This window comes from Ambystoma mexicanum, chromosome 6q (assembly GCF_040938575.1).
Source record: "Ambystoma mexicanum isolate Mex_15411 chromosome 6q, UKY_AmexF1_1, whole genome shotgun sequence".
NCBI lineage: Eukaryota > Metazoa > Chordata > Amphibia > Caudata > Ambystomatidae > Ambystoma > Ambystoma mexicanum.
The window spans coordinates 1,631,686,741-1,631,703,679 of NC_090937.1; the positions used below are offsets into that span (position 1 = coordinate 1,631,686,741).

Below are 16,939 nucleotides of genomic sequence, written 5' to 3' on the forward strand. Positions count from 1 at the left end.
GCATTAGGGCACAAAGAGCTGTAAGTGCCTGGATGCAATGTCATTCCTTGAACTTGCTGCCTCGTTCCACTCTTGCGCTAAATAGGAGAGGGTCCCAGCCCAGCCAACAAAATGCACTGTTCAATCAAACCAAACTTAAAACCAAGCTCCTTTTTTAAGGGGTCCCGGGGAAATGTTGGGCTGACCGGCAAGACCTCATGATGCGAACTGCTTCTGCGTCAAACGCAAGCTTTTTTCATTCCCAGCCAATGACTTATTCTTATTTCTAAGGGCCGCTCCATCAGATAGCCCAGACAGGCAGGCGTTGGTGGTATAGTGGTGAGCATAGCTGCCTTCCAAGCAGTTCCCGGCCAACGCAGATCAAATCTTTAAATTGTTCAAAATGCATTTTTTGGAAATCAGACTCATGCTGAAAGCAAAGCTGACACACTTTTCGTGAAAATCAAAACCCCATCCAGGAAAGGTTCTTGCATCCTAGTTTCTGCAACTGTCTATCGGTGAGGGGATTGAAGCGAGCAGGGCTCCTGGCCCCTCCCCGACAAAGCCCTGACGAAGGCCTGACAAAGGCCTATTCGCCTTGCCCTGACGGGCCTTGGTCCCAGCAGGCCACCGAGCACAGCACCTCAGCCTATTAGAGTGAGGTTTCAGGATCTCTCTCATCCTGTAAACCAACATACTGAAGAAGGTGAAACGTGTGGCTGCGCTCCTCACATGCTGAAGCAGCAGCAGCCCTTTCCCTGAAGCAAAGTTCCTTCATTCCTCCCTCCCATAACCCTTAGCAGGGGATTTATGGTAATTGAGTTGAGTTTCCAAACTGGCCCTTCCTTCCTTCCTTCCCATATCTGCCAGCTCGAGAAGGCTTGTTTTGTTGCACCTGGGAAGTAAAGTATCTATTTGCGAGAGAGAGAGAATGAGAGAGAGAGACAGAGAGAGAGAGACAGAGAGAGAAGGGGAAGGGGTGTTGGCAGTTAGGGTGTGAGCTAGAGAAATGAGGCCTGTCTGCAAAAGGCCATGGGATGGGAGTGCGTGGTTGCAGGTTGTTTGGCTTTGTAAGGCCTACTGCCCGCTTCACTCGAAACTGGGTCTAGGGTTGTCGGTTTGTAGGCTGTAAAAGCCCAGAAAAGCTCTTGTTCTCCAACCAGCAGAGTGGCGCAGCGGAAGCGTGCTGGGCCCATAACCCAGAGGTCGATGGATCGAAACCATCCTCTGCTAACTTTTTTCAAATTATGTTTTTGTGTCATGGCATTAGGGCACAAAGAGCTGTAAGTGCCTGGATGCAATGTCATTCCTTGAACTTGCTGCCTCGTTCCACTCTTGCGCTAAATAGGAGAGGGTCCCAGCCCAGCCAACAAAATGTACTGTTCAATCAAACCAAACTTAAAACCAAGCTCCTTTTTTAAGGGGTCCCGGGGAAATGTTGGGCTGACCGGCAAGACCTCATGATGCGAACTGCTTCTGCGTCAAACGCAAGCTTTTTTCATTCCCAGCCAATGACTTATTCTTATTTCTAAGGGCCGCTCCATCAGATAGCCCAGACAGGCAGGCGTTGGTGGTATAGTGGTGAGCATAGCTGCCTTCCAAGCAGTTGACCCGGGTTCGATTCCTGGCCAACGCAGATCAAATCTTTAAATTGTTCAAAATGCATTTTTTGGAAATCAGACTCATGCTGAAAGCAAAGCTGACACACTTTTCGTGAAAATCAAAACCCCATCCAGGAAAGGTTCTTGCATCCTAGTTTCTGCAACTGTCTATCGGTGAGGGGATTGAAGCGAGCAGGGCTCCTGGCCCCTCCCCGACAAAGCCCTGACGAAGGCCTGACAAAGGCCTATTCGCCTTGCCCTGACGGGCCTTGGTCCCAGCAGGCCACCGAGCACAGCACCTCAGCCTATTAGAGTGAGGTTTTAGGATCTCTCTCATCCTGTAAACCAACATACTGAAGAAGGTGAAACGTGTGGCTGCGCTCCTCACATGCTGAAGCAGCAGCAGCCCTTTCCCTGAAGCAAAGTTCCTTCATTCCTCCCTCCCATAACCCTTAGCAGGGGATTTATGGTAATTGAGTTGAGTTTCCAAACTGGCCCTTCCTTCCTTCCTTCCCATATCTGCCAGCTCGAGAAGGCTTGTTTTGTTGCACCTGGGAAGTAAAGTATCTATTTGCGAGAGAGAGAGAATGAGAGAGAGAGACAGAGAGAGAGAGACAGAGAGAGAAGGGGAAGGGGTGTTGGCAGTTAGGGTGTGAGCTAGAGAAATGAGGCCTGTCTGCAAAAGGCCATGGGATGGGAGTGCGTGGTTGCAGGTTGTTTGGCTTTGTAAGGCCTACTGCCCGCTTCACTCGAAACTGGGTCTAGGGTTGTCGGTTTGTAGGCTGTAAAAGCCCAGAAAAGCTCTTGTTCTCCAACCAGCAGAGTGGCGCAGCGGAAGCGTGCTGGGCCCATAACCCAGAGGTCGATGGATCGAAACCATCCTCTGCTAACTTTTTTCAAATTATGTTTTTGTGTCATGGCATTAGGGCACAAAGAGCTGTAAGTGCCTGGATGCAATGTCATTCCTTGAACTTGCTGCCTCGTTCCACTCTTGCGCTAAATAGGAGAGGGTCCCAGCCCAGCCAACAAAATGTACTGTTCAATCAAACCAAACTTAAAACCAAGCTCCTTTTTTAAGGGGTCCCGGGGAAATGTTGGGCTGACCGGCAAGACCTCATGATGCGAACTGCTTCTGCGTCAAACGCAAGCTTTTTTCATTCCCAGCCAATGACTTATTCTTATTTCTAAGGGCCGCTCCATCAGATAGCCCAGACAGGCAGGCGTTGGTGGTATAGTGGTGAGCATAGCTGCCTTCCAAGCAGTTGACCCGGGTTCGATTCCCGGCCAACGCAGATCAAATCTTTAAATTGTTCAAAATGCATTTTTTGGAAATCAGACTCATGCTGAAAGCAAAGCTGACACACTTTTCGTGAAAATCAAAACCCCATCCAGGAAAGGTTCTTGCATCCTAGTTTCTGCAACTGTCTATCGGTGAGGGGATTGAAGCGAGCAGGGCTCCTGGCCCCTCCCCGACAAAGCCCTGACGAAGGCCTGACAAAGGCCTATTCGCCTTGCCCTGACGGGCCTTGGTCCCAGCAGGCCACCGAGCACAGCACCTCAGCCTATTAGAGTGAGGTTTCAGGATCTCTCTCATCCTGTAAACCAACATACTGAAGAAGGTGAAACGTGTGGCTGCGCTCCTCACATGCTGAAGCAGCAGCAGCCCTTTCCCTGAAGCAAAGTTCCTTCATTCCTCCCTCCCATAACCCTTAGCAGGGGATTTATGGTAATTGAGTTGAGTTTCCAAACTGGCCCTTCCTTCCTTCCTTCCCATATCTGCCAGCTCGAGAAGGCTTGTTTTGTTGCACCTGGGAAGTAAAGTATCTATTTGCGAGAGAGAGAGAATGAGAGAGAGAGACAGAGAGAGAGAGACAGAGAGAGAAGGGGAAGGGGTGTTGGCAGTTAGGGTGTGAGCTAGAGAAATGAGGCCTGTCTGCAAAAGGCCATGGGATGGGAGTGCGTGGTTGCAGGTTGTTTGGCTTTGTAAGGCCTACTGCCCGCTTCACTCGAAACTGGGTCTAGGGTTGTCGGTTTGTAGGCTGTAAAAGCCCATAAAAGCTCTTGTTCTCCAACCAGCAGAGTGGCGCAGCGGAAGCGTGCTGGGCCCATAACCCAGAGGTCGATGGATCGAAACCATCCTCTGCTAACTTTTTTCAAATTATGTTTTTGTGTCATGGCATTAGGGCACAAAGAGCTGTAAGTGCCTGGATGCAATGTCATTCCTTGAACTTGCTGCCTCGTTCCACTCTTGCGCTAAATAGGAGAGGGTCCCAGCCCAGCCAACAAAATGTACTGTTCAATCAAACCAAACTTAAAACCAAGCTCCTTTTTTAAGGGGTCCCGGGGAAATGTTGGGCTGACCGGCAAGACCTCATGATGCGAACTGCTTCTGCGTCAAACGCAAGCTTTTTTCATTCCCAGCCAATGACTTATTCTTATTTCTAACGGCCGCTCCATCAGATAGCCCAGGCAGGCAGGCGTTGGTGGTATAGTGGTGAGCATAGCTGCCTTCCAAGCAGTTGACCCGGGTTCGATTCCCGGCCAACGCAGATCAAATCTTTAAATTGTTCAAAATGCATTTTTTGGAAATCAGACTCATGCTGAAAGCAAAGCTGACACACTTTTCGTGAAAATCAAAACCCCATCCAGGAAAGGTTCTTGCATCCTAGTTTCTGCAACTGTCTATCGGTGAGGGGATTGAAGCGAGCAGGGCTCCTGGCCCCTCCCCGACAAAGCCCTGACGAAGGCCTGACAAAGGCCTATTCGCCTTGCCCTGACGGGCCTTGGTCCCAGCAGGCCACCGAGCACAGCACCTCAGCCTATTAGAGTGAGGTTTCAGGATCTCTCTCATCCTGTAAACCAACATACTGAAGAAGGTGAAACGTGTGGCTGCGCTCCTCACATGCTGAAGCAGCAGCAGCCCTTTCCCTGAAGCAAAGTTCCTTCATTCCTCCCTCCCATAACCCTTAGCAGGGGATTTATGGTAATTGAGTTGAGTTTCCAAACTGGCCCTTCCTTCCTTCCTTCCCATATCTGCCAGCTCGAGAAGGCTTGTTTTGTTGCACCTGGGAAGTAAAGTATCTATTTGCGAGAGAGAGAGAATGAGAGAGAGAGACAGAGAGAGAGAGACAGAGAGAGAAGGGGAAGGGGTGTTGGCAGTTAGGGTGTGAGCTAGAGAAATGAGGCCTGTCTGCAAAAGGCCATGGGATGGGAGTGCGTGGTTGCAGGTTGTTTGGCTTTGTAAGGCCTACTGCCCGCTTCACTCGAAACTGGGTCTAGGGTTGTCGGTTTGTAGGCTGTAAAAGCCCAGAAAAGCTCTTGTTCTCCAACCAGCAGAGTGGCGCAGCGGAAGCGTGCTGGGCCCATAACCCAGAGGTCGATGGATCGAAACCATCCTCTGCTAACTTTTTTCAAATTATGTTTTTGTGTCATGGCATTAGGGCACAAAGAGCTGTAAGTGCCTGGATGCAATGTCATTCCTTGAACTTGCTGCCTCGTTCCACTCTTGCGCTAAATAGGAGAGGGTCCCAGCCCAGCCAACAAAATGTACTGTTCAATCAAACCAAACTTAAAACCAAGCTCCTTTTTTAAGGGGTCCCGGGGAAATGTTGGGCTGACCGGCAAGACCTCATGATGCGAACTGCTTCTGCGTCAAACGCAAGCTTTTTTCATTCCCAGCCAATGACTTATTCTTATTTCTGAGGGCCGCTCCATCAGATAGCCCAGACAGGCAGGCGTTGGTGGTATAGTGGTGAGCATAGCTGCCTTCCAAGCAGTTGACCCGGGTTCGATTCCTGGCCAACGCAGATCAAATCTTTAAATTGTTCAAAATGCATTTTTTGGAAATCAGACTCATGCTGAAAGCAAAGCTGACACACTTTTCGTGAAAATCAAAACCCCATCCAGGAAAGGTTCTTGCATCCTAGTTTCTGCAACTGTCTATCGGTGAGGGGATTGAAGCGAGCAGGGCTCCTGGCCCCTCCCCGACAAAGCCCTGACGAAGGCCTGACAAAGGCCTATTCGCCTTGCCCTGACGGGCCTTGGTCCCAGCAGGCCACCGAGCACAGCACCTCAGCCTATTAGAGTGAGGTTTCAGGATCTCTCTCATCCTGTAAACCAACATACTGAAGAAGGTGAAACGTGTGGCTGCGCTCCTCACATGCTGAAGCAGCAGCAGCCCTTTCCCTGAAGCAAAGTTCCTTCATTCCTCCCTCCCATAACCCTTAGCAGGGGATTTATGGTAATTGAGTTGAGTTTCCAAACTGGCCCTTCCTTCCTTCCTTCCCATATCTGCCAGCTCGAGAAGGCTTGTTTTGTTGCACCTGGGAAGTAAAGTATCTATTTGCGAGAGAGAGAGAATGAGAGAGAGAGACAGAGAGAGAGAGACAGAGAGAGAAGGGGAAGGGGTGTTGGCAGTTAGGGTGTGAGCTAGAGAAATGAGGCCTGTCTGCAAAAGGCCATGGGATGGGAGTGCGTGGTTGCAGGTTGTTTGGCTTTGTAAGGCCTACTGCCCGCTTCACTCGAAACTGGGTCTAGGGTTGTCGGTTTGTAGGCTGTAAAAGCCCAGAAAAGCTCTTGCTCTCCAACCAGCAGAGTGGCGCAGCGGAAGCGTGCTGGGCCCATAACCCAGAGGTCGATGGATCGAAACCATCCTCTGCTAACTTTTTTCAAATTATGTTTTTGTGTCATGGCATTAGGGCACAAAGAGCTGTAAGTGCCTGGATGCAATGTCATTCCTTGAACTTGCTGCCTCGTTCCACTCTTGCGCTAAATAGGAGAGGGTCCCAGCCCAGCCAACAAAATGTACTGTTCAATCAAACCAAACTTAAAACCAAGCTCCTTTTTTAAGGGGTCCCGGGGAAATGTTGGGCTGACCGGCAAGACCTCATGATGCGAACTGCTTCTGCGTCAAACGCAAGCTTTTTTCATTCCCAGCCAATGACTTATTCTTATTTCTAAGGGCCGCTCCATCAGATAGCCCAGACAGGCAGGCGTTGGTGGTATAGTGGTGAGCATAGCTGCCTTCCAAGCAGTTGACCCGGGTTCGATTCCCGGCCAACGCAGATCAAATCTTTAAATTGTTCAAAATGCATTTTTTGGAAATCAGACTCATGCTGAAAGCAAAGCTGACACACTTTTCGTGAAAATCAAAACCCCATCCAGGAAAGGTTCTTGCATCCTAGTTTCTGCAACTGTCTATCGGTGAGGGGATTGAAGCGAGCAGGGCTCCTGGCCCCTCCCCGACAAAGCCCTGACGAAGGCCTGACAAAGGCCTATTCGCCTTGCCCTGACGGGCCTTGGTCCCAGCAGGCCACCGAGCACAGCACCTCAGCCTATTAGAGTGAGGTTTCAGGATCTCTCTCATCCTGTAAACCAACATACTGAAGAAGGTGAAACGTGTGGCTGCGCTCCTCACATGCTGAAGCAGCAGCAGCCCTTTCCCTGAAGCAAAGTTCCTTCATTCCTCCCTCCCATAACCCTTAGCAGGGGATTTATGGTAATTGAGTTGAGTTTCCAAACTGGCCCTTCCTTCCTTCCTTCCCATATCTGCCAGCTCGAGAAGGCTTGTTTTGTTGCACCTGGGAAGTAAAGTATCTATTTGCGAGAGAGAGAGAATGAGAGAGAGAGACAGAGAGAGAGTGACAGAGAGAGAAGGGGAAGGGGTGTTGGCAGTTAGGGTGTGAGCTAGAGAAATGAGGCCTGTCTGCAAAAGGCCATGGGATGGGAGTGCGTGGTTGCAGGTTGTTTGGCTTTGTAAGGCCTACTGCCCGCTTCACTCGAAACTGGGTCTAGGGTTGTCGGTTTGTAGGCTGTAAAAGCCCATAAAAGCTCTTGTTCTCCAACCAGCAGAGTGGCGCAGCGGAAGCGTGCTGGGCCCATAACCCAGAGGTCGATGGATCGAAACCATCCTCTGCTAACTTTTTTCAAATTATGTTTTTGTGTCATGGCATTAGGGCACAAAGAGCTGTAAGTGCCTGGATGCAATGTCATTCCTTGAACTTGCTGCCTCGTTCCACTCTTGCGCTAAATAGGAGAGGGTCCCAGCCCAGCCAACAAAATGTACTGTTCAATCAAACCAAACTTAAAACCAAGCTCCTTTTTTAAGGGGTCCCGGGGAAATGTTGGGCTGACCGGCAAGACCTCATGATGCGAACTGCTTCTGCGTCAAACGCAAGCTTTTTTCATTCCCAGCCAATGACTTATTCTTATTTCTAAGGGCCGCTCCATCAGATAGCCCAGACAGGCAGGCGTTGGTGGTATAGTGGTGAGCATAGCTGCCTTCCAAGCAGTTGACCCGGGTTCGATTCCCGGCCAACGCAGATCAAATCTTTAAATTGTTCAAAATGCATTTTTTGGAAATCAGACTCATGCTGAAAGCAAAGCTGACACACTTTTCGTGAAAATCAAAACCCCATCCAGGAAAGGTTCTTGCATCCTAGTTTCTGCAACTGTCTATCGGTGAGGGGATTGAAGCGAGCAGGGCTCCTGGCCCCTCCCCGACAAAGCCCTGACGAAGGCCTGACAAAGGCCTATTCGCCTTGCCCTGACGGGCCTTGGTCCCAGCAGGCCACCGAGCACAGCACCTCAGCCTATTAGAGTGAGGTTTCAGGATCTCTCTCATCCTGTAAACCAACATACTGAAGAAGGTGAAACGTGTGGCTGCGCTCCTCACATGCTGAAGCAGCAGCAGCCCTTTCCCTGAAGCAAAGTTCCTTCATTCCTCCCTCCCATAACCCTTAGCAGGGGATTTATGGTAATTGAGTTGAGTTTCCAAACTGGCCCTTCCTTCCTTCCTTCCCATATCTGCCAGCTCGAGAAGGCTTGTTTTGTTGCACCTGGGAAGTAAAGTATCTATTTGCGAGAGAGAGAGAATGAGAGAGAGATACAGAGAGAGAGAGACAGAGAGAGAAGGGGAAGGGGTGTTGGCAGTTAGGGTGTGAGCTAGAGAAATGAGGCCTGTCTGCAAAAGGCCATGGGATGGGAGTGCGTGGTTGCAGGTTGTTTGGCTTTGTAAGGCCTACTGCCCGCTTCACTCGAAACTGGGTCTAGGGTTGTCGGTTTGTAGGCTGTAAAAGCCCATAAAAGCTCTTGTTCTCCAACCAGCAGAGTGGCGCAGCGGAAGCGTGCTGGGCCCATAACCCAGAGGTCGATGGATCGAAACCATCCTCTGCTAACTTTTTTCAAATTATGTTTTTGTGTCATGGCATTAGGGCACAAAGAGCTGTAAGTGCCTGGATGCAATGTCATTCCTTGAACTTGCTGCCTCGTTCCACTCTTGCGCTAAATAGGAGAGGGTCCCAGCCCAGCCAACAAAATGTACTGTTCAATCAAACCAAACTTAAAACCAAGCTCCTTTTTTAAGGGGTCCCGGGGAAATGTTGGGCTGACCGGCAAGACCTCATGATGCGAACTGCTTCTGCGTCAAACGCAAGCTTTTTTCATTCCCAGCCAATGACTTATTCTTATTTCTAAGGGCCGCTCCATCAGATAGCCCAGACAGGCAGGCGTTGGTGGTATAGTGGTGAGCATAGCTGCCTTCCAAGCAGTTGACCCGGGTTCGATTCCCGGCCAACGCAGATCAAATCTTTAAATTGTTCAAAATGCATTTTTTGGAAATCAGACTCATGCTGAAAGCAAAGCTGACACACTTTTCGTGAAAATCAAAACCCCATCCAGGAAAGGTTCTTGCATCCTAGTTTCTGCAACTGTCTATCGGTGAGGGGATTGAAGCGAGCAGGGCTCCTGGCCCCTCCCCGACAAAGCCCTGACGAAGGCCTGACAAAGGCCTATTCGCCTTGCCCTGACGGGCCTTGGTCCCAGCAGGCCACCGAGCACAGCACCTCAGCCTATTAGAGTGAGGTTTCAGGATCTCTCTCATCCTGTAAACCAACATACTGAAGAAGGTGAAACGTGTGGCTGCGCTCCTCACATGCTGAAGCAGCAGCAGCCCTTTCCCTGAAGCAAAGTTCCTTCATTCCTCCCTCCCATAACCCTTAGCAGGGGATTTATGGTAATTGAGTTGAGTTTCCAAACTGGCCCTTCCTTCCTTCCTTCCCATATCTGCCAGCTCGAGAAGGCTTGTTTTGTTGCACCTGGGAAGTAAAGTATCTATTTGCGAGAGAGAGAGAATGAGAGAGAGAGACAGAGAGAGAGAGACAGAGAGAGAAGGGGAAGGGGTGTTGGCAGTTAGGGTGTGAGCTAGAGAAATGAGGCCTGTCTGCAAAAGGCCATGGGATGGGAGTGCGTGGTTGCAGGTTGTTTGGCTTTGTAAGGCCTACTGCCCGCTTCACTCGAAACTGGGTCTAGGGTTGTCGGTTTGTAGGCTGTAAAAGCCCATAAAAGCTCTTGTTCTCCAACCAGCAGAGTGGCGCAGCGGAAGCGTGCTGGGCCCATAACCCAGAGGTCGATGGATCGAAACCATCCTCTGCTAACTTTTTTCAAATTATGTTTTTGTGTCATGGCATTAGGGCACAAAGAGCTGTAAGTGCCTGGATGCAATGTCATTCCTTGAACTTGCTGCCTCGTTCCACTCTTGCGCTAAATAGGAGAGGGTCCCAGCCCAGCCAACAAAATGTACTGTTCAATCAAACCAAACTTAAAACCAAGCTCCTTTTTTAAGGGGTCCCGGGGAAATGTTGGGCTGACCGGCAAGACCTCATGATGCGAACTGCTTCTGCGTCAAATGCAAGCTTTTTTCATTCCCAGCCAATGACTTATTCTTATTTCTAAGGGCCGCTCCATCAGATAGTCCAGACAGGCAGGCGTTGGTGGTATAGTGGTGAGCATAGCTGCCTTCCAAGCAGTTGACCCGGGTTCGATTCCCGGCCAACGCAGATCAAATCTTTAAATTGTTCAAAATGCATTTTTTGGAAATCAGACTCATGCTGAAAGCAAAGCTGACACACTTTTCGTGAAAATCAAAACCCCATCCAGGAAAGGTTCTTGCATCCTAGTTTCTGCAACTGTCTATCGGTGAGGGGATTGAAGCGAGCAGGGCTCCTGGCCCCTCCCCGACAAAGCCCTGACGAAGGCCTGACAAAGGCCTATTCGCCTTGCCCTGACGGGCCTTGGTCCCAGCAGGCCACCGAGCACAGCACCTCAGCCTATTAGAGTGAGGTTTCAGGATCTCTCTCATCCTGTAAACCAACATACTGAAGAAGGTGAAACGTGTGGCTGCGCTCCTCACATGCTGAAGCAGCAGCAGCCCTTTCCCTGAAGCAAAGTTCCTTCATTCCTCCCTCCCATAACCCTTAGCAGGGGATTTATGGTAATTGAGTTGAGTTTCCAAACTGGCCCTTCCTTCCTTCCTTCCCATATCTGCCAGCTCGAGAAGGCTTGTTTTGTTGCACCTGGGAAGTAAAGTATCTATTTGCGAGAGAGAGAGAATGAGAGAGAGAGACAGAGAGAGAGAGACAGAGAGAGAAGGGGAAGGGGTGTTGGCAGTTAGGGTGTGAGCTAGAGAAATGAGGCCTGTCTGCAAAAGGCCATGGGATGGGAGTGCGTGGTTGCAGGTTGTTTGGCTTTGTAAGGCCTACTGCCCGCTTCACTCGAAACTGGGTCTAGGGTTGTCGGTTTGTAGGCTGTAAAAGCCCATAAAAGCTCTTGTTCTCCAACCAGCAGAGTGGCGCAGCGGAAGCGTGCTGGGCCCATAACCCAGAGGTCGATGGATCGAAACCATCCTCTGCTAACTTTTTTCAAATTATGTTTTTGTGTCATGGCATTAGGGCACAAAGAGCTGTAAGTGCCTGGATGCAATGTCATTCCTTGAACTTGCTGCCTCGTTCCACTCTTGCGCTAAATAGGAGAGGGTCCCAGCCCAGCCAACAAAATGTACTGTTCAATCAAACCAAACTTAAAACCAAGCTCCTTTTTTAAGGGGTCCCGGGGAAATGTTGGGCTGACCGGCAAGACCTCATGATGCGAACTGCTTCTGCGTCAAACGCAAGCTTTTTTCATTCCCAGCCAATGACTTATTCTTATTTCTAAGGGCCGCTCCATCAGATAGCCCAGACAGGCAGGCGTTGGTGGTATAGTGGTGAGCATAGCTGCCTTCCAAGCAGTTGACCCGGGTTCGATTCCCGGCCAACGCAGATCAAATCTTTAAATTGTTCAAAATGCATTTTTTGGAAATCAGACTCATGCTGAAAGCAAAGCTGACACACTTTTCGTGAAAATCAAAACCCCATCCAGGAAAGGTTCTTGCATCCTAGTTTCTGCAACTGTCTATCGGTGAGGGGATTGAAGCGAGCAGGGCTCCTGGCCCCTCCCCGACAAAGCCCTGACGAAGGCCTGACAAAGGCCTATTCGCCTTGCCCTGACGGGCCTTGGTCCCAGCAGGCCACCGAGCACAGCACCTCAGCCTATTAGAGTGAGGTTTCAGGATCTCTCTCATCCTGTAAACCAACATACTGAAGAAGGTGAAACGTGTGGCTGCGCTCCTCACATGCTGAAGCAGCAGCAGCCCTTTCCCTGAAGCAAAGTTCCTTCATTCCTCCCTCCCATAACCCTTAGCAGGGGATTTATGGTAATTGAGTTGAGTTTCCAAACTGGCCCTTCCTTCCTTCCTTCCCATATCTGCCAGCTCGAGAAGGCTTGTTTTGTTGCACCTGGGAAGTAAAGTATCTATTTGCGAGAGAGAGAGAATGAGAGAGAGAGACAGAGAGAGAGAGACAGAGAGAGAAGGGGAAGGGGTGTTGGCAGTTAGGGTGTGAGCTAGAGAAATGAGGCCTGTCTGCAAAAGGCCATGGGATGGGAGTGCGTGGTTGCAGGTTGTTTGGCTTTGTAAGGCCTACTGCCCGCTTCACTCGAAACTGGGTCTAGGGTTGTCGGTTTGTAGGCTGTAAAAGCCCATAAAAGCTCTTGTTCTCCAACCAGCAGAGTGGCGCAGCGGAAGCGTGCTGGGCCCATAACCCAGAGGTCGATGGATCGAAACCATCCTCTGCTAACTTTTTTCAAATTATGTTTTTGTGTCATGGCATTAGGGCACAAAGAGCTGTAAGTGCCTGGATGCAATGTCATTCCTTGAACTTGCTGCCTCGTTCCACTCTTGCGCTAAATAGGAGAGGGTCCCAGCCCAGCCAACAAAATGTACTGTTCAATCAAACCAAACTTAAAACCAAGCTCCTTTTTTAAGGGGTCCCGGGGAAATGTTGGGCTGACCGGCAAGACCTCATGATGCGAACTGCTTCTGCGTCAAATGCAAGCTTTTTTCATTCCCAGCCAATGACTTATTCTTATTTCTAAGGGCCGCTCCATCAGATAGTCCAGACAGGCAGGCGTTGGTGGTATAGTGGTGAGCATAGCTGCCTTCCAAGCAGTTGACCCGGGTTCGATTCCCGGCCAACGCAGATCAAATCTTTAAATTGTTCAAAATGCATTTTTTGGAAATCAGACTCATGCTGAAAGCAAAGCTGACACACTTTTCGTGAAAATCAAAACCCCATCCAGGAAAGGTTCTTGCATCCTAGTTTCTGCAACTGTCTATCGGTGAGGGGATTGAAGCGAGCAGGGCTCCTGGCCCCTCCCCGACAAAGCCCTGACGAAGGCCTGACAAAGGCCTATTCGCCTTGCCCTGACGGGCCTTGGTCCCAGCAGGCCACCGAGCACAGCACCTCAGCCTATTAGAGTGAGGTTTCAGGATCTCTCTCATCCTGTAAACCAACATACTGAAGAAGGTGAAACGTGTGGCTGCGCTCCTCACATGCTGAAGCAGCAGCAGCCCTTTCCCTGAAGCAAAGTTCCTTCATTCCTCCCTCCCATAACCCTTAGCAGGGGATTTATGGTAATTGAGTTGAGTTTCCAAACTGGCCCTTCCTTCCTTCCTTCCCATATCTGCCAGCTCGAGAAGGCTTGTTTTGTTGCACCTGGGAAGTAAAGTATCTATTTGCGAGAGAGAGAGAATGAGAGAGAGAGACAGAGAGAGAGAGACAGAGAGAGAAGGGGAAGGGGTGTTGGCAGTTAGGGTGTGAGCTAGAGAAATGAGGCCTGTCTGCAAAAGGCCATGGGATGGGAGTGCGTGGTTGCAGGTTGTTTGGCTTTGTAAGGCCTACTGCCCGCTTCACTCGAAACTGGGTCTAGGGTTGTCGGTTTGTAGGCTGTAAAAGCCCATAAAAGCTCTTGTTCTCCAACCAGCAGAGTGGCGCAGCGGAAGCGTGCTGGGCCCATAACCCAGAGGTCGATGGATCGAAACCATCCTCTGCTAACTTTTTTCAAATTATGTTTTTGTGTCATGGCATTAGGGCACAAAGAGCTGTAAGTGCCTGGATGCAATGTCATTCCTTGAACTTGCTGCCTCGTTCCACTCTTGCGCTAAATAGGAGAGGGTCCCAGCCCAGCCAACAAAATGTACTGTTCAATCAAACCAAACTTAAAACCAAGCTCCTTTTTTAAGGGGTCCCGGGGAAATGTTGGGCTGACCGGCAAGACCTCATGATGCGAACTGCTTCTGCGTCAAACGCAAGCTTTTTTCATTCCCAGCCAATGACTTATTCTTATTTCTAAGGGCCGCTCCATCAGATAGCCCAGACAGGCAGGCGTTGGTGGTATAGTGGTGAGCATAGCTGCCTTCCAAGCAGTTGACCCGGGTTCGATTCCCGGCCAACGCAGATCAAATCTTTAAATTGTTCAAAATGCATTTTTTGGAAATCAGACTCATGCTGAAAGCAAAGCTGACACACTTTTCGTGAAAATCAAAACCCCATCCAGGAAAGGTTCTTGCATCCTAGTTTCTGCAACTGTCTATCGGTGAGGGGATTGAAGCGAGCAGGGCTCCTGGCCCCTCCCCGACAAAGCCCTGACGAAGGCCTGACAAAGGCCTATTCGCCTTGCCCTGACGGGCCTTGGTCCCAGCAGGCCACCGAGCACAGCACCTCAGCCTATTAGAGTGAGGTTTCAGGATCTCTCTCATCCTGTAAACCAACATACTGAAGAAGGTGAAACGTGTGGCTGCGCTCCTCACATGCTGAAGCAGCAGCAGCCCTTTCCCTGAAGCAAAGTTCCTTCATTCCTCCCTCCCATAACCCTTAGCAGGGGATTTATGGTAATTGAGTTGAGTTTCCAAACTGGCCCTTCCTTCCTTCCTTCCCATATCTGCCAGCTCGAGAAGGCTTGTTTTGTTGCACCTGGGAAGTAAAGTATCTATTTGCGAGAGAGAGAGAATGAGAGAGAGAGACAGAGAGAGAGAGACAGAGAGAGAAGGGGAAGGGGTGTTGGCAGTTAGGGTGTGAGCTAGAGAAATGAGGCCTGTCTGCAAAAGGCCATGGGATGGGAGTGCGTGGTTGCAGGTTGTTTGGCTTTGTAAGGCCTACTGCCCGCTTCACTCGAAAATGGGTCTAGGGTTGTCGGTTTGTAGGCTGTAAAAGCCCAGAAAAGCTTTTGTTCTCCAACCAGCAGAGTGGCGCAGCGGAAGCGTGCTGGGCCCATAACCCAGAGGTCGATGGATCGAAACCATCCTCTGCTAACTTTTTTCAAATTATGTTTTTGTGTCATGGCATTAGGGCACAAAGAGCTGTAAGTGCCTGGATGCAATGTCATTCCTTGAACTTGCTGCCTCGTTCCACTCTTGCGCTAAATAGGAGAGGGTCCCAGCCCAGCCAACAAAATGCACTGTTCAATCAAACCAAACTTAAAACCAAGCTCCTTTTTTAAGGGGTCCCGGGGAAATGTTGGGCTGACCGGCAAGACCTCATGATGCGAACTGCTTCTGCGTCAAACGCAAGCTTTTTTCATTCCCAGCCAATGACTTATTCTTATTTCTAAGGGCCGCTCCATCAGATAGCCCAGACAGGCAGGCGTTGGTGGTATAGTGGTGAGCATAGCTGCCTTCCAAGCAGTTGACCCGGGTTCGATTCCTGGCCAACGCAGATCAAATCTTTAAATTGTTCAAAATGCATTTTTTGGAAATCAGACTCATGCTGAAAGCAAAGCTGACACACTTTTCGTGAAAATCAAAACCCCATCCAGGAAAGGTTCTTGCATCCTAGTTTCTGCAACTGTCTATCGGTGAGGGGATTGAAGCGAGCAGGGCTCCTGGCCCCTCCCCGACAAAGCCCTGACGAAGGCCTGACAAAGGCCTATTCGCCTTGCCCTGACGGGCCTTGGTCCCAGCAGGCCACCGAGCACAGCACCTCAGCCTATTAGAGTGAGGTTTCAGGATCTCTCTCATCCTGTAAACCAACATACTGAAGAAGGTGAAACGTGTGGCTGCGCTCCTCACATGCTGAAGCAGCAGCAGCCCTTTCCCTGAAGCAAAGTTCCTTCATTCCTCCCTCCCATAACCCTTAGCAGGGGATTTATGGTAATTGAGTTGAGTTTCCAAACTGGCCCTTCCTTCCTTCCTTCCCATATCTGCCAGCTCGAGAAGGCTTGTTTTGTTGCACCTGGGAAGTAAAGTATCTATTTGCGAGAGAGAGAGAATGAGAGAGAGAGACAGAGAGAGAGAGACAGAGAGAGAAGGGGAAGGGGTGTTGGCAGTTAGGGTGTGAGCTAGAGAAATGAGGCCTGTCTGCAAAAGGCCATGGGATGGGAGTGCGTGGTTGCAGGTTGTTTGGCTTTGTAAGGCCTACTGCCCGCTTCACTCGAAACTGGGTCTAGGGTTGTCGGTTTGTAGGCTGTAAAAGCCCATAAAAGCTCTTGTTCTCCAACCAGCAGAGTGGCGCAGCGGAAGCGTGCTGGGCCCATAACCCAGAGGTCGATGGATCGAAACCATCCTCTGCTAACTTTTTTCAAATTATGTTTTTGTGTCATGGCATTAGGGCACAAAGAGCTGTAAGTGCCTGGATGCAATGTCATTCCTTGAACTTGCTGCCTCGTTCCACTCTTGCGCTAAATAGGAGAGGGTCCCAGCCCAGCCAACAAAATGTACTGTTCAATCAAACCAAACTTAAAACCAAGCTCCTTTTTTAAGGGGTCCCGGGGAAATGTTGGGCTGACCGGCAAGACCTCATGATGCGAACTGCTTCTGCGTCAAACGCAAGCTTTTTTCATTCCCAGCCAATGACTTATTCTTATTTCTAAGGGCCGCTCCATCAGATAGCCCAGACAGGCAGGCGTTGGTGGTATAGTGGTGAGCATAGCTGCCTTCCAAGCAGTTGACCCGGGTTCGATTCCTGGCCAACGCAGATCAAATCTTTAAATTGTTCAAAATGCATTTTTTGGAAATCAGACTCATGCTGAAAGCAAAGCTGACACACTTTTCGTGAAAATCAAAACCCCATCCAGGAAAGGTTCTTGCATCCTAGTTTCTGCAACTGTCTATCGGTGAGGGGATTGAAGCGAGCAGGGCTCCTGGCCCCTCCCCGACAAAGCCCTGACGAAGGCCTGACAAAGGCCTATTCGCCTTGCCCTGACGGGCCTTGGTC

The 16,939-nt window shown here is 50.0% G+C and overlaps 10 non-coding genes across 10 annotated transcripts; all 10 read left to right on the plus strand.

Moving 5' to 3' along the window:
- Positions 1–2,800: 2,800 nt before the first annotated feature.
- TRNAG-UCC (transfer RNA glycine (anticodon UCC)) lies at positions 2,801–2,872 on the plus strand. Its single transcript has one exon. It is a non-coding gene; the product is annotated as a tRNA-Gly (tRNA).
- Positions 2,873–4,057: 1,185 nt separating this feature from the next.
- Positions 4,058–4,129, plus strand: TRNAG-UCC (transfer RNA glycine (anticodon UCC)). Its single transcript has one exon. It is a non-coding gene; the product is annotated as a tRNA-Gly (tRNA).
- A 2,442-nt stretch (positions 4,130–6,571) lies between these two features.
- TRNAG-UCC (transfer RNA glycine (anticodon UCC)) lies at positions 6,572–6,643 on the plus strand. Its single transcript has one exon. It is a non-coding gene; the product is annotated as a tRNA-Gly (tRNA).
- Positions 6,644–7,828: 1,185 nt separating this feature from the next.
- On the plus strand, positions 7,829–7,900 carry TRNAG-UCC (transfer RNA glycine (anticodon UCC)). Its single transcript has one exon. It is a non-coding gene; the product is annotated as a tRNA-Gly (tRNA).
- A 1,185-nt stretch (positions 7,901–9,085) lies between these two features.
- TRNAG-UCC (transfer RNA glycine (anticodon UCC)) lies at positions 9,086–9,157 on the plus strand. Its single transcript has one exon. It is a non-coding gene; the product is annotated as a tRNA-Gly (tRNA).
- A 1,185-nt stretch (positions 9,158–10,342) lies between these two features.
- On the plus strand, positions 10,343–10,414 carry TRNAG-UCC (transfer RNA glycine (anticodon UCC)). Its single transcript has one exon. It is a non-coding gene; the product is annotated as a tRNA-Gly (tRNA).
- A 1,185-nt stretch (positions 10,415–11,599) lies between these two features.
- TRNAG-UCC (transfer RNA glycine (anticodon UCC)) lies at positions 11,600–11,671 on the plus strand. Its single transcript has one exon. It is a non-coding gene; the product is annotated as a tRNA-Gly (tRNA).
- A 1,185-nt stretch (positions 11,672–12,856) lies between these two features.
- TRNAG-UCC (transfer RNA glycine (anticodon UCC)) lies at positions 12,857–12,928 on the plus strand. The gene has a single exon. It is a non-coding gene; the product is annotated as a tRNA-Gly (tRNA).
- Positions 12,929–14,113: 1,185 nt separating this feature from the next.
- Positions 14,114–14,185, plus strand: TRNAG-UCC (transfer RNA glycine (anticodon UCC)). Its single transcript has one exon. It is a non-coding gene; the product is annotated as a tRNA-Gly (tRNA).
- Positions 14,186–16,224: 2,039 nt separating this feature from the next.
- On the plus strand, positions 16,225–16,296 carry TRNAM-CAU (transfer RNA methionine (anticodon CAU)). The gene has a single exon. It is a non-coding gene; the product is annotated as a tRNA-Met (tRNA).
- The last annotated feature ends 643 nt before the right edge of the window (positions 16,297–16,939 follow it).